The sequence below is a fragment of the Triturus cristatus genome, chromosome 7, assembly GCF_964204655.1.
Source record: "Triturus cristatus chromosome 7, aTriCri1.1, whole genome shotgun sequence".
Lineage (NCBI taxonomy): Eukaryota > Metazoa > Chordata > Amphibia > Caudata > Salamandridae > Triturus > Triturus cristatus.
The window spans coordinates 399027685-399051212 of record NC_140590.1 but is presented as its reverse complement, the minus strand read 5'-3'; the positions used below and the strand labels follow the sequence as shown (position 1 = coordinate 399051212).

Here is a 23528-nt window from a genome sequence, read left to right as displayed (position 1 = left end):
CCTGCACGGTGAGATGTAATAGGTGAGCTCCCCAGCCGGAGAGCGATGCGTCCGTTGTTAGAATTATCTGGGGAACCGAGTCCAGGAACGGTCGACCTTTGGAAAGGTTTGTGGTGTTCCACCACTGCAGAGAGCGATGGGTGCGACCGTCTACCAACACCAGATCTGTCAGTTGACCTTGGGCTGGTTCCACTGGTGCGCTAAGCACTCTTGGAGGGGACGCATCTGGAGTCTTGCGTGGGGCGCTATGAAAATGCAAGAGGCCATCATCCCTATTAGTTGCATGAACACTCGTGCTGGAAGGGAGTGTTGAGGTATGAATTTTTGTCGCAAAGCCTGAATGCTTGCAATCCTGGCCGGATTGGGGTAGGCTATCGCTTTTGAGGTGTCTATGGTGGCACTGAGGTATTGTTTTATGTGGGATGGTTGTAGCTGGGACTTTTGGTGGTTCACCGTGAAGCCTAGTTGGTGAAGTAGTTCGATTGTGGTGGAGGTGTGTTGTACACACTGATTGTATGAAGTGGCTTTTATCAGCCAATCGTCTAGGTATGGGAAGACGTGAATGTGCTGTCTTCTCAAGTGTGCCGCCACCACTGCCAGGCACTTGGTGAATTCCCGTGGTGCTGTTGTGACTCCGAACGGGAGCACTTTGAATTGGTAGTGTTGTCCGTCCACTACCAATCTGAGGTACTTTCTGTGAGCATGGTGCACTGGAATGTGGAAGTATGCGTCTTTCAAGTCCAGAGTGGTGAGGAAGTCGTTTTGGGAGAGGAGCGGAAGTACCTGCTGAAGCGTTACCATATGAAAATGGTCTGAGTGTATGTATGTGTTTAGGGGCCGGAGATCTAGGTCGTAGCGTCTCGTCCCTTTTTGGTATGAGAAAATATAGGGAGTAGACCCCCATAATTTGTTGATTGACAGGAACGTGTTCTATTGCCTGTTTTTGTAGGAGGGAGATTACCTCCTGCTTTAGTAATTTTGAATATTCTTGTGACATTGGGCGTTGCCTGGGTGGAATGTTTGGGGGCGTAGGTATTAGTTCTAGGCAGTAGCCTGACCGAATTATTTGGGTCACCCATTTGTCTGAGGTGATGGTCGCCCAGACATGAAGGAAATTTTGGAGTCTGCCCCCGACCGGAGTGGAATGGTCTGGGGGGAGCGGGGGGGGAAGTCATTTGGCAGGAGGTGTGGCAGAACGGGCGTTGTTTGTTTTGCCTCTGCCCTTGTTGTTGTTACCCCTGTAGCCGCCTCTTTGGTAACCTTTAGTAAAGGTGGTCTGAGTAGGGGATTTGTATGATGTGGACGCTGTGTCTGAGGAGTAGCCTCTGGATGTACTCCGAAAGGAGGAGCGGCGAAAGGAGCGTCTGGGCGGGTGAGACTGTAAGGCCCCCATGGATTTTGCGGTATCCGTGTCTTTTTTCATTTTTTCTAAGGCCTCATCCACCTTTGGCCCAAATAGATGTTCCTGGTCAAAGGGATGGTTAAGGATGGAGGCTTTTACTTCTGTTTTAAAACCAGATACCCTTAACCAAGCATGGCGACGGAGAAGGACGCTGGTGTTGATGGCCCTGGAGGCTGTGTCTGCTGTATCTAGGGCACAACGTATGGAGGTATTCGTGATTGTTTTACCCTCTTGAATTAACTCGTTGGCCCTAGCTTTATATTTTTCAGGGAGATGGTGCATTATGCTTTCTAATTCGTCATAATGAGCCCTGTCATATCTGGCCAGTAGTGCCTGAGTATTTGCTATATGCCATATGTTGGCCGCCTGGGATGCTGTGCGTTTGCCTGTTGCATCTAGTAGTTTTGATTCCTTGTCAGGTGGTGGTGCATCACCTGACACTTGCGAATTTGCCCTTTTACGTGCCGTAGATACTACTAAAGAATCTAGTGGCGCTGGTCCGCTGATGAGGGAGGGATCTGAGGGAGCAGGTTTGTATTGTTTTTCAATACGTGGGTTAATGACCCTGGCTCTAACTGGGCAGGAGGTGTGGCAGAACGGGCGTTGTTTGTTTTGCCTCTGCCCTTGTTGTTGTTACCCCTGTAGCCGCCTCTTTGGTAACCTTTAGTAAAGGTGGTCTGAGTAGGGGATTTGTATGATGTGGACGCTGTGTCTGAGGAGTAGCCTCTGGATGTACTCCGAAAGGAGGAGCGGCGAAAGGAGCGTCTGGGCGGGTGAGACTGTAAGGCCCCCATGGATTTTGCGGTATCCGTGTCTTTTTTCATTTTTTCTAAGGCCTCATCCACCTTTGGCCCAAATAGATGTTCCTGGTCAAAGGGATGGTTAAGGATGGAGGCTTTTACTTCTGTTTTAAAACCAGATACCCTTAACCAAGCATGGCGACGGAGAAGGACGCTGGTGTTGATGGCCCTGGAGGCTGTGTCTGCTGTATCTAGGGCACAACGTATGGAGGTATTCGTGATTGTTTTACCCTCTTGAATTAACTCGTTGGCCCTAGCTTTATATTTTTCAGGGAGATGGTGCATTATGCTTTCTAATTCGTCATAATGAGCCCTGTCATATCTGGCCAGTAGTGCCTGAGTATTTGCTATATGCCATATGTTGGCCGCCTGGGATGCTGTGCGTTTGCCTGTTGCATCTAGTAGTTTTGATTCCTTGTCAGGTGGTGGTGCATCACCTGACACTTGCGAATTTGCCCTTTTACGTGCCGTAGATACTACTAAAGAATCTAGTGGCGCTGGTCCGCTGATGAGGGAGGGATCTGAGGGAGCAGGTTTGTATTGTTTTTCAATACGTGGGTTAACGACCCTGGCTCTAACTGGGTCCTTAAAAACTTCTGCTGCATGCTTTACCACCCCTTTGAGCATGGGCAGTATGGAGGTGGACCTGTGTGAGGTATCAAATGTGTCTAGGAGGAAATCTTCCTCCACGGGGTCGGTATGCAAGTCCACCCCGTGATAATGTGCCGCCCTTTGCAGAAGATGGTTGAACCCTAATGAATCTTCTGGTGGAGATGGTTTAGAAGGGTAAAGATCGTCTTGTGGGACGTTGGGGATATTTGGAATATTGTAATCGTCCCATGGATCTGGGGATCCTGTAGGGGTGGGGTCCTGTGGCACATCCCCTACATCATGATATGGGTCCCCCTGATCATCATCGTCTGGAGACGGGGTTGGAGAACGATGAGGTGGGGGTGGAGAGGGGAGAGGTGGGGAAGGAGGAGGAGGTGGAGGGGGAGGGGAAGGTATTCTGAACTGAGAGGTAGCAGAGTCCTTCTTCTTTGGAGGTGGAGGCGGAGCAGGCTTCTCCAAATGTCTCTTTTTGGTAGAGAGTGTCAAATGTCCAGTTTTTGGATCCTTGGTGAGAGTTTTTTGCCCGGGATCCGGTGTAAATAGCTCTGGTGAGGTTATTTGGTCCGTCGGGGCCGATGTCTTTTTAGGTTTTTCTGTGCCGGTTTGTTGCTTAGAACCCGGCTTGGGACCCTCCGGTCTCTTGGTCGGCGCCGAGATGGGCTTCGTCTTGGAAGTGTCGGTGGCCTTGTGTGGTTTGGTCGGTACCGAAGAGCTGGGTTTCGACCATGAGGGCTTCGGTGCAGAGCTCGGTGTCGAGGTGGAGGCCGGTTTCTTTTTCGGTGGCGAAGTGTGTTTCTCGGCACCGCTGGTAGGCTGGCTCGAGCCCAAGCCGCCGGAAGACTTACTTGGCTTCCTCACCGGGTGGGGTGTGTGAAGCAGTGTCTCTGGTCTTGCTTAGGCCCGGAGGCGAAGGCGTGACCGAAGCCTTTTTGGGTGACGGCGCAGGTGTGGGGGGGAGGTGGGGTGGGGGGGGTAGATTGGTACTCACGACCCTCTGCGCCGGAGTGATGTCTTCCACATCTGACTCGTCGGCCTCGGAAGCGCTGACGAGGTCCTCTTCGGTGCGATGATGTTGCGGATCGTCGATGTCGTCTCCGAAGATGTCGACTGGAATGGACGTCAAGGAGTGTGCCATGTTCCTTCTGGCTATTCGGTCCCGAATAGTCTTTTTGGATCGGAAAGACAGGCCGGACAGTCTTGAGCCTCGTGTTCAGGGGAGACGCAGAGGTTGCATACCTCATGAAGATCGGTGTGGGGAAATTTGGACCCACATCGAGGGCACTTTTTAAATGGAGTTCTTTCCATGAGCCGGGACCGGAGCTTGGGTAGGCCCGAAGGCCGCCGTCGATGACTGGAACCGAAGGTTTGTGCCGATGAGAAGGCGCGTTGATTGAAGAGATCGCGATCGAAACAATACCGCAAATTGGGGTGAGGATTGCGCGTCGATCGTCGAACTGGAAGCTGTTCGGAACCGAAGCGCGAAGATTACATCCGAGCCCGATGGTGGAAAAAAACAATCTGAGGATGGAGCCGAAGCCCATGCGCAATACCATCTAAAGGAGGAGTCACCGACCTCGTGACTTCCAAAGACTTTCCAAGAGGAAAAACAAACTGCAAACATCCGGGCCCAACACCGGATGGCGATCTATGCAAAAGTGTTTAATCTGCAGCTCATATGCCTCAAACAGCCCCCTTCTCTAATCCCGGGGTAAACTCAGGGTTATCGAATAGAGGTGTAAGTGGTGAAGGAAAAGTGGTGATCCCCCTCCGAATCGCTGTGTCCAACACTCGCAATACTGTACGAGTTATGTGGGACTTCTGGAGGTAGGTCGGCCTATCGGGATGCTTAGGAAGGGTAACTTCCAAAGCGATGTTTGCACCATTGCCCTGTCCAGAAATAGCCATCTCTTCTCCGACTCTGGTCGGCTCCACTCTACCAGGTATTGCGCTGCCTTAAAGTAGTACAGTAGGTTCGGGATCCCCAGGCCTCCCTCATCCGGAGGTCGGTAGGAGAGGTCTCTGCGCATACGCGGCCGTTTCCTTGCCCATATGAAGTGCTGCACTGGGTCTTGTAACTATTGTATGGTGCCCAGGGGCGGAAGCACCGGGATGGTCTGAAAAATATAGAGAAGTTTGGGTAATATAGACATCTTCACTGCAGCGACACGACCAAGCAAGGATAGGGGTTGCTTCTGCCATCGCCTGAGGTCACCCTGAATGTGGGAGGTAATATTCATGTAGTTTAGACTGACTATCCGCTCGGTGGATGGGGTAAGAACTATCCCCAAGTACGGGATGGAGTCCTGGAGTTGCAGACCCCCATAATCCGAAGATGCCTCACGGACTGCGTGCATGTTACTGCCCAAAGGGAGGAGCATTGACTTCGCTCTGTTCATTTTAAACCCAGATACCCTCCCAAAGGTCTCCAGCTCCCTCAAGAAGGCAGGCACTGACTTTTTCAGATCTTCTAGCGCAGCCAGGATATCATCTGCGTATAAACTAAGGGTATGCTGTTCCCCCCTAAAAGCGACACCGGTAATGTCAGGGTTGTCGCGGATCCTCTGTGCCAAGGGTTCGACATAGGGCGTAAAGAGGAGGGGAGAAAGCGGACACCCCTGTCGGGTGCCTCTCCTGATGTCGAAGGGCTTAGAGCCGATACCATTGACACGGATCGTCGCTCTCGGTTTGTCATAACAGCTAGCAACCCATGCCCGGAAGAGGTCCCCGATTCCAAAGTGGGCCATTGTTTTATCCAAAAAACCCCAGTCCACTCTGTCGGACGCCTTCTCGGAGTCTATAGACAGGAGCATGGCATCCAACCCCTGAAAATGAGCTTTATCTATTAGGTGCAGAAGGCGTTAGGTGTTGTCGCTGCATTGTCTGCTGGGGATGAAGCAAGATAAGTCTGGCTCAATGATGCCAGGTAGCCGTGGGCCAAGTCTGGAAGCTAGTAACCCCGTAAATTTTTTAAGGTCCAGGTTAAGTAGGGAAATAGGCCTATAAGCGGCGCATTGGGTAGTGTCTTTTCCTGGTTTGGGTAATACAATGACATCGGCTGCCAACCTATCAGGAGGGATCGAGCCAGGCCCCTGGAATTAGTTAAAAAGTCTCGTCAGAAGAGGTGCGAGCACAGGGCAAAACGTTTTATAGAAGCCCGCGGAGAAGTCATCCGTCCCAGGTGACTTTAAGGGCTTGAGGCGTGAAATCGCCCCCACCACCTCCTCTAATCTAATAGGCGCATCCAACGCGGCGGCCCGAGTGTATGGAGCGCCGTCGTTGCCGCCACCTTCAGGTACGCCTCTCCGTCAATGTCAAGGGACCGATCAGCACTATACAACGAGGCATAAAATTCTCTAAAGGCTTCAGCAATCTGGTCATCGCTGTCCACTTTCTCTCCTTGGGTGTTACAAAGAGTTGTGATTTTCGACCGCTGTACCCGAGCTCTCAGCGCGCTGGCAAGGAGACGTCCTGTTTTATCGCCCCCCACATAGTAGGCATGACGCAGCCGCAAGGTGGCATACTCTGCGCGATCAAGATCGAGGCCAGCGAGTTGCGCCCTGGCAGTCTTCAGTTGCCGCCACACCCTGGGAGCCCCGATACGACTGTGCTACCGCTAGAGTTCGACCACTTGAGCCGTCAAGGATTCTTGCTTCTCCCTACGCTCTTTGGCTTCTGACGCTGAAATGGCTATCAGTTCCCCCCTTATGACCGCCTTTAGCGCCCCCCAAACTGCTGTCAAGGGTGTGTCCTGCGTATCGTTAAGTGCGAGGTAGTCTGCGATGCGTTTGTGCAGCTGTTGGGCCACCCCCTTCCGCTGTAGAAGGGCCTCCCGCAGGCGCCATCTATCCCCCGCTGTCTTAGACCGGGGGACAGCAATAGTCACTACCACTGCGTCATGGTCCAATACGGCGGCAGGGATAATATCTATGTCCCTTACGAGCGGTTGTACCTCCAAGGAACCTATAAGGTGGTCTAGCCGAGCATAAGTGTGGTGCACATGTGAATAGAATGTGTAGTGCGTGCTGTAAGGGTGCGCCTCCCTCCACAAATCTACCAGTTCCCTTTGGGCCATCCACTCCTTCCCCTTCGGGGAAAGCGCTCCCGTTGAACTGAAGCCGCGGCGTGATCTATCGGACTCCCCATCCATGACTAGATTGACATCGCCTCCCACCAGACGTAGAAGACTTTGCCCTGGTGGAGTGAGCCCTTATACCCTATGGAGGTTCCTTACCGGCCAAAGAGTAACAGATCTTGATGCACAAGATAATCCATCTGGAAAGGGTGCGCTTGTGAACCGCTCCGCCTTTCCTGCAGCCAATAAAGCCCACGAAGAGCTGGTCATCCACTCAAAAATCTTTAGTTCTATTGAGGTAAAAACTCACCGCCCTTTTAGGGTCCAAGCGGTGAAGCTGCTCCTCCTCCTTGGAAGGGTGAGGAGGAAGATAGAAGGATGGAAAGGAGTTACCACCTTAGGCAGAAATGCAGCCCTGGTCCTGAGTACCATTCTTTCAGCATGAATGGTCAAGAACGGGGGTTTCGAACTCAGAGCTTGAAGCTCACTTACCCTTATTGCCGAGGTAATGGCAATGAGAAAAACTGTTTTAAAAGACAATAGCCTTAAGGGACACTTGTGCAAGGGTTCAAAGGGAGAACCCATCAAATAAGTTAAGACAAAATTTAAGTCCCATTGAGGCACAAAAAATGGAGTGGGCGGAAATTTGTTGGTAAGGCCCTTAATGAACCGTAACACAATAGGTGATTTAAACAAGGACGGCTGATCCAGCAAGCAAAGCAATGCTGACAAAGCCGATAAATAACCATTCACAGTAGCTACAGCAAAACCTTGCTGAGCTAGAGGGAGAGCAAACTGAAATATGTTGGATAAACGAGCCCTCAAAGGGTCAATAGACTTCTCTCCACACCAATGGACAAATTTGGACTACCTATAGGAATAGATAGACTTGGTGGAGAGACGCCTGGCAGACAAAATCACGTCCACCACATCAGGCGGGAGAGAAAAAGAATTCAGGTTGTCCCGTGCAATCTCCAGGCATGAAGGTGTAAGCTCTGGAGGTGGGGGTGTAGAACCTGCGACTGCGAGAGGAGGTCTGCCCTGAGAGGGAGACGGAGCGGAGGACACGAGGAGAGGTGGAGAAGATCTGTGTACCACACCCTTCTTGGCCAATCTGGGGTGATCAATATTACTTGGGCCCATTCTTGGCGAATCTTCCTCAGAACCCGAGGAATCAAGGGTATGGGAGGAAAAGCATAAAGGAGATGCGAGTCCCATCTCAACTGAAACGCGTCCCCCAAAGCTCCCTGCATCGGATACTGAAGACTGCAGAATGACGGGCAGTGAGCGTTCTCGTGAGTGGCAAACAGGTCCACCCGAGGAGTTCCCCACGTCTGAAAGACGTGACGAACCACCTCCGGATGGAGCCTCCACTCGTGGTCGGCAGAGAACTGCCGACTGAGACTGTCTGCACGCACGTTGAGAACTCCGGCCAGATGATTTGCCATCAGACAAATCTGATGATCCTGAACCCAGGACCAGAGACGCAGAGCCTCTCTGCAGAGACAATGCCACCCCACTCCTGCTTGTTGACATACCACATCGCGGTAGTGTTGTCCGTCAGGAGTTGAACCGAGTGACCGCGAAGGTAAGGGAAGAAGGCCTTGAGTGCCAAACGTATCGCCCGCAACTCCAAAAGGTTGATGTGAAGCAACCTTTCCTCTGGAGACCAAAGACCCTTGATCTCCAGATCCCCCAGATGCGCAGCATCCGTTATCACCGTGGCCACCGATGGAGGTAGATGGAATGGCTTTCCTTGAGACAGATTGCCCTCCACGCTCCACCAAGACAGATCCGCTGCAGCTTCTCTGGAGATCCTCACAGACTCTGAGATCTCCGTTGTGCTGATACCACTGCCTGCGGAGGCACCACTGGAGCGCCCTCATGTGCCAGCGTTCATGGTTGACCAACACAATGCAGGAAGCAAAGAGACCGAGCAGACGAAGGACCTTCAGGACTGGAACGACCGCTCCATTGTAAAACAAGGGAATCATTTCCTGTATGTCGAGAATCCTTTGTGGAGGAGGGAATGCTCGACACACGGTAGTGTCCAGTACCGCCCCTATGAACAGGTTGCGCTGAGAGGGCACCAGGTGAGATTTGGGCACATTTATCGAGAAACCCAATTTGTACAATAGGTGAGTTGTAACCTGCAGATGATGAAGCACCTTGTCTGGCGACTCCGCTTTGATCAGCCAGTCGACCAGATAGGGGAAAACTGCAATCCCCAACTTTCTGAGATGGGCTGCCATCACCTTGGTGAAGACTCGAGGTGCAGTAGTAAGACCAAACGGGAGAACCGCAAACTGATAATGTTGCGACCCTGCCGTAAAACGGAGATACTTCCTGTGCAACTTCAGGATCGGAATATGAAAATATGCATCCTGCAAGTCGATCGACACCATCCAGTCCTCCTGTTACAGCGCTTGAAGAACCTGCGCAAGGGTGAGCATCTTGAACTTCTCCTGCTTCAAAAAAAGGTTCAAGATCCTGAGACCCTGGATTGGACGTAACCTGCCATCCTTCTTGGGTATCAGGAAATACCGGGAGTAGCATCCCTGACCCCTTTCCCGCTCTGGAACCACCTCTATTGCACCTTTTTTCAGTAATGTCCTGCAGGAGAAGGTGGTTCTCCGAGCAAGCACCTTGGCAAGGAGGGTAATTTGGAGGGAATTCCTCAAAGGGAAGAGTATACCCATTTTCCACAAGATTTAGAACCCAAAGGTCTGTAGTGACCGATTCCCAATCTTGCAGAAAATGGGTAAGCCGACCCCCCACAGGACCAACATGATCCAGAATGGTGGATGTAGGGCTGCTTTGCTGTGGGAAGAGGGAGGGAGGAAGAGGAGGAGAAGGAGAAGGAGGAGGAGGAGGACGACCTCGTGGACGAACTCTGTTCTTGCCCCTGTAGGTCTTATACAGGGTATTTTGCTGCTGCTGCGGCTGCCTGTAAGTCCGAAAGGACGACCTCCCAAAACCTCTGTACCTTCTGTAAGAGGAACCTCTAGGCTGCGCCTGCAGACCCAGAGAATTAGCTGTGGCTTTGCTGTCCTTGAACCTTTCCAAGGCTGCATCTGCTTTCTTCCCAAACAGTTCAGAACCATCAAAGGGCAGGTCTAGAAGTGTTGCCTGTACATCTGGAGAGAACTCCGACGACTTAAGCCAAGCACTTCTTCTTATGGCAACCGAGGAGCCCATGATCCTGTCAACAGAGTCCGCAGTGTCAAAACCACTCTGAATAACTTGACGTGCAGCTGCTTGAGTATCCGACAAGACCTCATTAAAATTCTGCCTGTCCTCCTCAGACAATTTAGGAGCCAGCTGTTTTGCAGAATCCATTAGGGCGTGGATGTAACGGCCCAAAAGACAGGTGGCATTTGTGGACTTCAAGGCCATACTTGCCGAGGAGAACACCTTCTTGGCTGACTGGTCAAGCCTTTTTGACTTTCTATCACCAGGAACTTGAGGAAAAGCTCCAGAAGACTTCTTTGAACATGCAGCTTGAACCACCAGACTCTCAGGAGAAGGATGGGATGTTAGGAAGTCCAGATCTCCTGGAGCCGCCCTGTACCTCCTAGCAACAGATTTTGACACCGCCGGAGCCGAAAAGGGCTTACGCCAAACCTCCATAACTGGCTCAGTGATGGCATCATTGAAAGGAAGCACAGGTTCTACTACAGTGGAGGGAGAATGAAGAACCTCCGTCAGGATATTAGACTTAAATTCAGCCTTTGGGAGCTGCAAGTCTAAGAGATCCACTGCCTTCCTTATGACTGTGTGGTAAGGAACCACATCCTTAGAGGGCGCATCTGAAGGAGGAGAAAGCTCCCATTCTGGGGACATGTCAAGGCCACTTGCCTCCCTTAAGTCTTCAAACAAGGCATCTGACTCTTGAAGCTCACCTTCCTCCCATTCTTCTGCCCGATACCTCTGCTCTACCAAAATCCTCTGAGCCTCCCGCCTGGATCTTATCCTCAGAACCGATACCGGCACACACGACTCCGACTGAGCCGGCATCGAACACGGATCCGGAGGCACAGCCTGAGTCGAACGAGGTCGAGCTGGCGGAGCCGGAGATGAAGGGAACGGCGTCGACGTCTTCGGCGTCGGGAAATGCCAGGACAGCGCCGCAGGAAGGAATGGAATAAAGGGAGCCTGAGCATAGGCCTGAGGGACCCCCAAATTAAAGGCCATTGGACCCAAGGGACCCGAAGGTGCTCCAGAGGGGTACATTGCTCTCGTAAAGACACCATACATGGCATTCAAGTAATGCGATGGGTCTTGGCCCGGGACAGGGAAAGATGGGTAAGGGCCCAATGCAGGCTCAGGCTGAGGCATTACTGGACTCGGGCCAATCGGCGCAGACGGTGGAGCCAATGGAGTCGACGACTCATCAGGAACCGGAGCCTCTTCCACCGGAGCCGGAGAATGCGTCGGAGATGGAGCTGGAGCGCGCTCCGGAGAGGCTGCAGGCGAAGCCGGACGAACAGGTGAAGCCGGATTCGAAGGAGAAGGAGAAACATAGTCCTTATGACGCCGAGGAACTGGAGAAGTCGATTTCGGAGATGTCTCCTTATCTGAACGGTGCCAAGAGCCGTGCCTCCTCTTCTTTTTTTGCTTCTTTGATCTTGAAGCATGACCCGACGTCGACTTCGAACCCGACCTCGACCGCCTTCGACCTCTCTTCTCCTTCCTCATCTTCGCGATGAACAGCTTGGCCTCTCTCTCCTTTAAAGCCTTCGGGTTCATCTTACGGCAAGAGCACCCCTCGACGTCGTGATCCGACGACAGGCACCAGACACAATCTTCGTGCGGATCCGTGATGGACATACGTCCTCTGCACTCTCTACAGGGCTTGAACCCTGACTTCCTCGACAACATCTTCAGGAAAGAAGCAAGAGAAGACCAGAAACACAATCCAAAAATACAAAGCAACTACAGAGAGTCCCAGAAAACCGTTAGCATCGACAGCGCGGAAAAAAGGGAACTGACGTCATCACGCCGACGAGGCTCTCTTATGGCTCCAGTGACGTCAGCGGAGCCGCGTGCGGAGCCACGCTATTGTGACGTCCGTCCTCGTCGGCGTGGAGAGCTACAAAAAATTTCCGAATGTTGCTGGCGCAGGGGATATTCACAAGGTGAGGAATCCACTGGGAGATGTATCCATCAGAAAAATGCTTTACACTGTCCTCTGATACTGCCTTACTGCTCGACCAAGCTACCTCTTTAAAGATTAAGGTTGTATCTAACTTTAGCCTCTGCCAAACCTCTGGGGACTGTGGACTCTGTACACACTGTACCTATTTGAGAACAGTATAAACTTGCATTTGTTGGACTACTTTGTTACCATCTGATCACACGACAGAACTCTTAAAATTGCCTTTAGAATTCTGATTGGTCTTTTCCAAAATACTAAAAGTCTTGTCAGGGCCTTGCTTAAGTCCCATTAGAATTTTAGAAAAATAAAAGTCACTATAGTCAAGGGTAGAGGGTTAGAACTGTTTGGTTAGAATGTCTCAAAGAAACCCAGCTATTAGTGAAAATAATACCATGCAGGACCTGGTGGAGGAGCTCGACCTCACACCTTACTTACACTTGTCTTTCACGGAATTGAGGTCCCTATGCAAACATAAAAATCTACCAATGGGCCTGCATCCAACCAAACTAGGGCTCCCGGAGCTCTTGGCTGAGTATGCTGAGGACCACCCATCGGAACATGGTGATGACCAGTCAGATGAGGGAGGAGGATAATGACCCCCCCTCCAGTAATCCCTAGGGAGGAAAGGGCCCTCATACCCTTGAATCCAAGAATCAGCAACTGGGAACCTAGAGATCACACAGGTGAACCAGGTACCAGAGAGTTCACTGGGGGACCCACCAGTGAAGAGGACAGCTTTTTAGCAAAGCTGGCCAAAAGGTTGGATCTAGAGTCCAGGCTCCTGGCTCTAGAGAAAGAAATGAGAGAGATGGGTTTAGCACCCATCAATGGTGGAAGCAATAATAAAAATAAGGATAGGGAGGAAACTTCTGATCCTAAAATCCCCAAAGGGATTGTCCCTAAATTTGAGGAAGGTGATGACATCACCAAATGGTTCACAGTCTTTGAGAGGTCTTGTGAAATAAGAGTAAAGTACCCACCCCAGGGCAGGGACCCATTGGTCCCTGCCCTTTACCTACCTGTAACGCCCCTAAATCTAGTATTTAGGGGCACTCTGAACCTTCCTTCCTTAGATCCAGATTCCGAAACAGCAAAGAAGATCAAGAAGCCCCGCCGTGCAGCTGCTAACAAGAGGAAGACACCAACTGCTTTGGCCCCAGCCCTACCGACCTGTCGACCCTCGAACCTGCTCCTGCTAAACCCCGGCATCTCCAGTGGCCAGCAACCTCACAAACCCCAGAGGACCTGGCTACCTTGTGACTCTGAGCAACTGGCACTCCCACGAGCATTGGTACTGCTCAAAGCAAGTAACTGACCCCTGGCATCAGACAGGAACTGCAAACCCTGCACACTCTGCACCCGCCAAGCCTGGCCTGTGCCAGAGTGGACCAAGACCATGAGGACGTCCCCCCGGCGACTGTGACCCCGAATTCAGCACCCAAGGACCCACCTCGACACTTCTGATGACGCCTGAAGCCTCAGAACCAGGGACCCCTCCAACCGTGACCAGCAGAGGGTAAGATTTTCCGACGCCAAATGGCACCCCTGCACCCGGCCCCCTGCGGCCACCTGTGCCCAACTCTTGGGTGCCTACCTAACCTCCAACTACCCAACTTACCTCTCGAAGTGGTGCTCGCACCTGAAGAATCTTCGTCCCCGAGCTTGCAGCCTTTGTTCGTTCTTGAGCTTCTCCATTGCAATCCATTGAGCGCCCGACAGCTCAAAAGCACCCTGCACCCAGCCGCCCAAGTGGCCCTGGCAGTGCAACTTCTACTCTAGCCTACTTCCCCATTTGCCCTGAGCAAGTGACCAGGAGCCCAGCTCCCACAGCCGCGTGGCCTGCTAGCCAGCAGCCACCAACCACAGGCCCCCTACCTCCCATAGGATAACATTGGGCCTACCTCACTCTGCACCCGGCTGCCCCTGTGCCGCTGAGGGTGTAACAACTGTACTTACCTGACCCTGGGAGACCCCTGAGTCTATGCCTAGAACCTTAACTCTGCCAGTCGAGTACTTACATTGACTGGTTTCACTTGAAAATTCTTCTAAGTGTGGAGTTTCTAAACTTTAAAATATTCACCTAAAATCAACCGAGTAACGAAAATGAAAATACTCACCTGCTATCAGGAGAGATCTCAGTGCTGGATCTTGGTGCCCAGCCCTGACCCTGAAAAGTAATTACAACCATACTTACAGCTAACTCAATTTTCTTCCATAGGAAACCATTGACTGTTTTTCTGTGAAATTTCGATTTTTGCAAACTACAAATATTCTTTAAAAATCGCACCAACTGTGAAAACGTAATTACTTACCTGTTTTAGATAGATGTTCCAGTGCTGAACCGAGGAGCCCAGCACTGGATTACAAAAGTAACGAGAACATACTTTACCTGTAACTTGAATTTTCTTCCATAGGAAACCATCGACTGTTTTTCTGTGAAATTTCTTCTAAGTGTCGATTTTGCAAACTTACAAATATTCGTTATAAATCGCCTGTATAACCTAAACGCATTCTCTCAACTGCTTACAGGTGGTTCACTAGTGCTGGATCCAGGATCCAACACTGAACTAGAAAAAGTAACAATAACCCCACTTACCTGCTAAATGAATTCCCTCCCATAGGATAACATTGGTGATTTTATTAGAAAAAGTTTTCAAGTGTCAACTTTTAAAATACCAAAATATTGCTTAAAAATCACAACAGTAACTAAATCATAATTACTCACCTGTTTCGAAGAACTGTCCCAGGACTGAATCTAGGATCCAGTCCTGGAGTTAGAAAAGTAATCCTTAAAGTAACTAATTTGAAATTCCCATTGAGCTCAATGTATTATTGTGTTTGAAATTGTGTTGCCTATTGCAACCACTGTAATTATTATATTCAAGTCTACTGCCTATTGAAAAGTATTTATCTAAAGTATCAAAATCTGAGAAAGTATATTTTGATACCTATTGTTGGTTCTAAAATAAAACAACTACCTATTGTTATACAAAAACCATTGGCCTAGAGTTCAGTTCTTGAGTGTGTGAGACCATTTGCTGACTGAGTGTGTACAACAAATGCTTTAAACTGTCCTCTGATACTGCCTTATTGCTCGACCAAGCTACCTCTTTCCTACAATACCTAGCTAGTTAAGCTTGGGCGTTAGCAATACGCCAGTAATTTGCTGCCTGTGACGCAACTCGTTTACCAAATGCGTCCAGTAATTTAGATTCTTTATCTAGCGGAGGGGCATCACCTGTTGTCGGGGAGTTGGCATTTGAAACCACTAGAGAGTCTAGAGGGAGCTGCCCCTTGATATAAGCTGGATCGTTTTGAGCTACTTTATATTTTTTATCAAGCCTGGGGTTGAGAACCATAGCCCCGACAGGGTCTTTAAATATATCAGGGGCATATTTAATCATGCCCTTGAGCATGGGTAAAGTACTTGCTGCCCTTTGTGTCTGTGTAAAAGTCTCTATCAGAAAATCTTTGTCGGAAGGGGGTGAGTGTAATTCTACCCCATGGTATTTGGCTGATCTGTCTATGAGTTGCGCAAAACCTATGTTGTCGTCTGGAGGGGATGGCTTAGATGGGTATAAGTCTGGCTCAGGTATATCTGGAGCCTCATCATAATACACCCAGCGGTCAGGTGGTGGAATACTGTGGGTGTCATCATGGTCGTCATCCCTTTGTGGGTCTCCCTCCCACTCTCCATCCCCGAAGTCATCCTCATCATCCTGTGGTGGTGGTGAAGCAGGAGGTAGTGGAGAGTGAGCTGGATAAAGTGGCACCATTGGAAGTGGTGGAGGGGGAAAGGAGGGTCTAAGAGGTGAAGTTTGTCATGTCGTTTCTTTTTAAAGGCAGCTCAGGTGCTTCTGAAGTGTCCAGTTTTCTTTTCCTAGGTGGCAATGCTGTCACCTGACCTGTAACAGGGTCAATGTGGAGAGTTTTTTGTTTTGGACCCGGCGGATCTGGGTGAAACAGTTCTTCGGAGCCCTTATCTTTTTTCGGCATCGAGGATTTTATTTCCGAGTGGCGCTTTGACTTAGTCTCTGTAGCTTTAAGAGGAGTCTTGGTCTCCTTATGCTTCGGTGGAGTTTACGAGTCCGAACTTTTCTTCGGTTCTGAAGTTTTATGGCATTTCTTGGGGTCCGGGGCTTGTTCTCGGTGAGTTTCGGTGCCGAACGGCTCGGCTTCGAAGTGGTCTTTGGTGCAGACGTGCCAGAGCGTGGCAATGTATCTATTTTGGACCTTTATTTAGGTGCCGGGGCTTGTTTATCACTACCGGTAAGCGTCGGAAGGCTTTACTTTGGGCTTCGGAGCCGAGGGCGGGGCATCGGAAGCATTATACCGGTGTGAACCTGAACCCAAAGGTGAAGATGTTACCGGAGCCTTATGTTGAGTTTTAGTGGGGGCAGGGGCGTCGAGGTCAGTACTCACGGTCCGTTGCCCTGGAGTAATGGTTTGATCCTCGGCATCTGAGTCGTCTTCTTTGGAGACACTGATGTCCTCATCTTCCGGTTGCTGCTGTTGTGGAGCCTCAGGACCTGCATCAAAGATGTCATCCGGCGCCAAAGCTGTTGGTCGAGACATTACGTGGCTTCGAGCCCGGCGATCCCGTATAGTCTTTTTCGATTGGAAGGAGGCACATGCCTCGCAGTCTTTGTCCTCGTGTTCTAGGGAGAGGCAAAGGTGAGACCTCGTGGAGATCAGTGTGTGGGGATTTGGCACCACACAGGGGGAATTTTTTAAATGGAGTTCTTTCCAAAGACTGCAGGGCCTGATGGCATCGATGGGCCCAACAGCCCCCGTATACGTCTGCAATCGAAGTTGATGAATACTTTGGATGTGCGTCGAAAGGTAACGCGATCGAATCAATACCGTCGAGCGGTGAGGGAATGCGCGTCGAAAGGGAATAGAGTACGACACGGACCCAAGCGCAGCAGTGTACATCCGAACCCGATGGCGGAAAAAACAATGTGAGGGTGGAGTCGATGCCCATGCGCAATATGGTCCTATGGAGGAGTCACCTATCTCGTGACTACAAAGAACTTCTTCCAAGACAAAAACAAAGTGCTAACATCCGAGCCCAACACCAGATGGCGATCTATGCACAAGTATACGATCTACAGCTCATATGCCTCGAACACACAGTTACAAAGTCTCTTACAAGTCTAACAGCTCCCAACTCTGGCCATAGTAAAACCTGGCAAACCAGCAATATTTAAAAGGCCAGCTACCTCCTGAGGCTCTGTAGCATCAACTGGTTCTAATTTATCCATGGAATTTATCCAAGTCTCAAAAGAGCATCCATCTCTTCAAAAGTCTTTGTACAGTTCCCCAGGTTCCAAAATTACACCCTGTGCTTGTACAGCCTTTAGGTTTACACTTGTAAACCTTTACACCTAAACTACAAGGCTAGAACTCACAACTGTACACGTGGCTTTTTGAACATATGGTGAACGTTGAAAGGGCATAGGAGTCAGGGTTCCAGAGGACAAATGTTCCCCCTTCCTACTTCATTTTTTGTGCCCTTGTTTCCTGAGGTGGCTCACAGTAACATTTCCCTGCTAAGAACAGGTCACTTAAAGATATCACTGGCTCTACAGTGCTCTGCCCATTTATTCAAGGATACTACATCTTTAGTCTTACGTTGCTACTAGTGCATCTTCATCTGCATCAAAAGCAATGCTGTGGCTGTATTGTCTTCTGTAGCTAATCTATGATCCCATAATACATTGAGCTGGTTTGATTTGGTCTCATTTCCCCACATCTTTCTTTATTCCCCTATCACAGTTTGCCCTTCGTTGTCCCAAAAGAGGTTGTTCAGTTTTCTGAACTGTAATATAAAAGATCCAGATTTAGTTGCTCTTCAGATAATAAGTGGTCCTCCAAATTTCATTTTTATATGTTTTACTCCCCTCTTGATTTAGCAGCCCATGAGATGGCATTTCAGTCTGCACAGAGGGCACTTTCTTCAATTTTTATTTATGAAGTGGGTATCTAGATTAAAAGACATTTTAAATCAAAATCAAAATGTCCAAGTAATAAACAGAAGATAGTCCGCCCTCTTGAGTGTCACAGTATGAGCAACATTTACGAGTTCTCCAATGTCATGTATGGTAATTATCACACAAGATAACATCAAATATCAAGGTGTTGAGAAGTTACTGGGGATGATAATTAGATTTTGAGTTTTCCCCTCAAAATAAGTAAAGCATGTTTTATCATTGTGGTTATGTGTCAGCAGTGAATAGTTAGAACATTTGGATAATATAGAACGTGTTACAACAGATAATGAAGTAGGATGAGCCATAAATTTCTGTTTTTGTATGCTTACATCATTAAGAACTAGGCTTTATATCTCTTCTTAAGTGTGCAAATTAAGTGCTGGAAGAAAAGAAGAGGTGCAGATCAACAAAAGAAAACTGACTGACAGAATGCTAAAGGCTCTGATGGGACATCCAGAGACCGATTAAATGTTAGTTTTCTGAAACCTCTATTTCAGCTGCAGAAAGCAATACAACTCTAGTGAGAAACAGGTTATAAGTTAGAGGTTTTGCCTAGTTACCTGTAAAGAATATATTAGGCAGACTGCCTTGAAGATGGGATCCTCCTTCAAGTTGGAGAGTTGGAGTCAAAAACAAATCTTTGTGGCCAAGCAGGCTATTAGAGAGTCCCTGTAGTTGATCTTGGTCAGTGTGGAGGACATTTAATTAAACCATTTGGCAACATATCGGGTAAAGGAACCGGAATTGGGTCACCTTTACTGGTGCAGACAAGAATGTCCAGGCAACCCGTGGTGTCTAACAAGAAGCACTCGAACTAAGATGGCGGGTTTAGCAAGGTGGTGAGAAACGTCTGTATTTTTTTTTTTTACTTTTAATTATCATTTTGCAATATTAAGTATACATTACAATACCGGCAGTTCATGAGTGTATGCACGTTAGCAAGGTCAAAAGTACAGTGCGCGTTTATATATCTTTACATTGTTTATCAATCTTGAGCTCTACATCCAGTCTTTGACAGATTAACATCATTGATATCATGTCCCCAACCCAAATCCCTTAGTCACTAACATCTGACACTGAATCGACTTGTGGAGGTTCACAGATGTTTCCCCGATATGCGTTCCATTTTCCCCACACCCGTACCCATTTCTGGGGGCACCCGCTGTGGACATAGACCGCTTTTTCAGCTATCATTGCGCAGTCCATATCACAGCACCATTGATGATAGGTGGGAATCAGCCTCGTTCCCCAGTATTGGGCAGTGTTTCGCTTCACAATCATCATACATAGTGTCGCCCAGTCCTGTTCTCTATGGTTCAGATCTGTAGGCTCCCAGATATTTAGGAGACATCTCCTAGGCTCCGGCTGCACACTGGCTCCACCAACCGGCGAAATTACTCGCATGATCGACCTCCAACATGTTGTGATCCCTGGGCACTCCCATAGTATGTGATAAAATGTACCTAGCTGTCCACACTGTCTCAAACAAAGCGGTGTGTCTGCCCGGCCCAGTCTGTGCATTAATGTACGTGTGTAATATATTTGATGGAGGATTTCAATTGCACTCATTTTAGTTTAGAGGATATCGCTACCTCTCGTGGGGATGCTAGGGCGTCTTGTCAGTCTGTTTCGTCGAGTTCCCCAATATCAATCTGCCAACGTTCCCTGAGGGCTCCAATGGGGTCTGGTTGGTTATTTATAATGCTTTTTTAGTCATGTGATCTGTTAAAAGCCTATTCTCTAACGGTGAGGCCTCTGGTAAAGTCGTTCCAGGTGAGAGTACCCCCAGAAGTGCATGTTTGAGAAACAAAACTGAAATATATAGTGTTTTCCTGATTAATATGCCCACTCTGCCAACCTAGACTTCCACAGGCTTCATTTACAACAATATGAAGAGCACTGTGAAGAGAGCTTTATATTCAGCATTGTGCTTGGTAATGATACAGAACTGAACTTCCCAATTTTTACCACGTGGTGGAGGCATGGCAGGCAAGAGAGAGAACCAAGCATGCTTTGTGAATCTTCAGCTGTAAAAACCAGTGTACAGGCATCAATATTATGAGTGGAACATATTAGAATTAAAGAGAATGACTGAGGGCAATATATAGGGTTTGGGTGCGCTATGCAGGGTGATGCTGGGATCAAAGTGTAAAATCAAAATGATATACACAAGATGCATGCAGGCGGAAAGTCAGAGAGGTGTCAAATATATTATCTATTTAACAGTGGTGGCTGGTCCATAGGGGCGCCGGAGCGGCGCCCCACTAGTTACGCATCAACACAAAAGAAACTGCTCACTGCAGTTTGGGCAACAGGAATATAAGCAGACGAATTGACAGCTTTCACAATTTGTCTGTTTACATTTCCGGCCTGTGCTTCACACAAGTGAAAGTGCGCATGTCAACACACAGCGCACACAGGCGACAGCAGGAGTCCAGAAGATGGACTGCGCATGTGAGAGAGGAGCGCTCTTCATTTCAGCTCACGACTCACATTCACAAATCATTAGCTATGCTGTGCATGCCTAGTGTAGTGCAGCATGTCTGAAGATAGCATCCTGCTCGGGCGGTGACGTGTTTTTGACACAGTCGCCCCATGCCCAGTCAAATGCCAGGATACAGCTGAGTAAACAAGGGTCAGCCGCCCCCAGGCGCATCCAGTCTTATGATTTGGCAGTCAAAGTAGGTCTGATGCGTCATGCGTGCTACCTTCAATGGAATACGTCGGGCTACTGACAGAGAATGACACTGTTTCAGAATATTAATAACACCATCAAATTTACTTAATCACAGAAGAGAAGGAATTACTGGTCATTCTGTCAGGAATGAGGATAACATGCAGGCCTGATTTCACCAGGTAAAACTCTGCACGTAGATCCTAATTCTGTGTTGAATCGAAAGCTCTTTTACGCAACCATTAGCAGGTGGTAAATGGGGGCGGTGGGCTGTTGTGCATTGGGATTATGTGGGTGTCTGGTATTGCAGCGGGGGCAGGAGAGGCTGATGCAGACGGGTGTGGGGTTTGGGGTCTGCCTCCATGCCCTCTCACACCATACGTCGGGGTTGGATGGTGTCTGGGCTGCACTTCAGCCCCTCCCGACTTTACCCCTTGTCTTGTCTCAAATCTGTCTCGTGATTTGGACATGTAGGGGAACTGAGCCCCTCCCGAGGACACCACTACACCGACTCATAATCAAGTGACACTAATGAGGGTTTTGGGGTTCTCTTTCAAGTGACGGCTCTTCGCTTCTCTTCTTCATTTGCGGTTTCCAGCACGGGTTGCATTTTTATACTCAATTTCCCATTCATTTCTACCAGATGCGGAGAAACCACTCCATCCAAGCTCCATCGAGGAGGCACCTGGGTCAGCTCGAGGGCCTCTTGTGCCATCGACCAACACACAAAGTAAACCATCATGTGGCTTCTGCCCCACCCTCTTACCGCAGCTCCTAGCAGCTCCCCACCCTGTTACCACAGCGCCCCACCCTCTTACCACAGTGCCTAGCAATGCCTTCCACACAGAAAAAAATTACACAGGGCGGAGTAGTGTGTACAATGGGAAAGGATGTGGCGCAAGGAGAGAGGATGCAGTGTAACGGCCGGAGCGTCTGACCTTGCAGCTGGTGCACCGTGTTCCAATCTCGGCGTCGGCTCAACATCCTGTGATTCTGGGCAAATCGCTTAATGTTTCCCTTCATTACAAGCACATTATATGAGAAACGGGATAAGAGAGGGGGCTTAAGGGGAAGATTGTTAGGGGTACATAAAAACATTATTTTTCAAACGAATCAACATTTTTTAAGGCTTTCAAAAGAGAGAGATGGAGTGTGTGTATTTTTCTCAAGGTGGGTATGTAAAAATCCCAGTGTAATCCAGACACTTCACCTTACCCACCTGAAAGCACTTGTATCCAACTATTACTACAGAATGCCTGATTAGGCGGTGTAACACGGCACCCCAAGCCACCCACCCCCGAGCTACGCCCCTGCACACACAGTAGATATCCCACTCACTGCTTCCTTTCCAAGGCTCTTATCTAACATGAATAATTATAGCTATTACAGCACAACCATAAATAGTATAAATGAAGTAAAACTGAATAACCAATAATATACTCATGCGTTACTCAGAAGTTGAAACAGATATACATATATATCTCAGAAAGTTCATATGTGGAAATCATCTGTTGAGAAAAATTAGGATGAAAGGTCCAAGTTCTTTATGATGCAAAACTTGCTTTTATTTGATAGTAGTGTTAGAATAAAAACTCCAAAGGCGAAACAGTTTTCGCCTTTGGAGTTTTTATTCTAACACTACTATCAAATAAAAGCAAGTTTTGCATCATAAAGAACTTGGACCTTTCATCCTAATTTTTCTCAACAGATGATTTCCACATATGAACTTTCTGAGATATATATGTATATCTGTTTCAACTTCTGAGTAACGCATGAGTATATTATTGGTTATTCAGTTTTACTTCATTTATACTATTTATGGTTGTGCTGTAATAGCTATAAAGAACTTGGACCTTTCATCCTAATTTTTCTCAACAGATGATTTCCACATATGAACTTTCTGAGATATATATGTATATCTGTTTCAACTTCTGAGTAACGCATGAGTATATTATTGGTTATTCAGTTTTACTTCATTTATACTATTTATGGTTGTGCTGTAATAGCTATAATTATTCATATTATATAGGTTGATTTTCTATCCACCTTACTGGCACTTTTGGGTAGTGAGTGCCCATAGCTAGCCAAGCACCCAAATCTATTTTTCATATTATCAAACGTTATACGCCTTTTTGACTGATTTATATATATTTGTGTGTTCTTTGATGTGCAGGTTTTTTCCTTTTAGGAACACCACTACCCTCCTAGTTTGTTCTCTTATCTAACATGACAAGTATATGGTAGACCATCCAGGAACAGACGCGTGAGATTAGCCCATCACATCCATTAGGTAGAGGTAACTGAAATAAATGTATTGCAGTGTTAATCAGGTAGCACCATTTGATAGGAACAAAACAGGTCTTTAATTCCTTTATGTATTTCAGATGGTTTTAAATGCTCTTCTTTGCTAGGAGTTCCATAGTTTTGCCATTTGCAAAGTGAATGTGGTTCCATCAATGCTCTTCTAGGATAAGGTGAATTGATGAGGTGATAGTCTACAGCAGAGGGCTCTGTTCGGGGAGTATCTTTATTACTACAATTTAACTTGGATAACCAATGGTCTCTTGATGATGCAGAGTGTATTCTAATCCTAAAAATGCATCTCGTCCAGCCTGCCTTTGCGCCAGGTCAAACTTTCATTAGACCACCACAATCTCACATCCTGCTTCCTGGCTTTTTTTTTAGTCTGCTGGCTTTTGTCAAAACTCCGTGTAATGAACTATTGCAGGATAGCTTTGTATATCTATGACTCTGAACTTAAGTATTTGGCATGCAATCACTTGGACTATTCCTAGATTAGCTTCAGGCTGTACCAGT

The 23528-nt window shown here is 48.3% G+C and overlaps 1 protein-coding gene across 3 annotated transcripts in view; it reads right to left on the bottom strand.

Moving 5' to 3' along the window:
- LOC146809783 (uncharacterized) overlaps positions 1–23528 on the bottom strand; it is a 728115-nt gene that overhangs the window by 105214 nt on the left and 599373 nt on the right. The window lies entirely within an intron of this gene.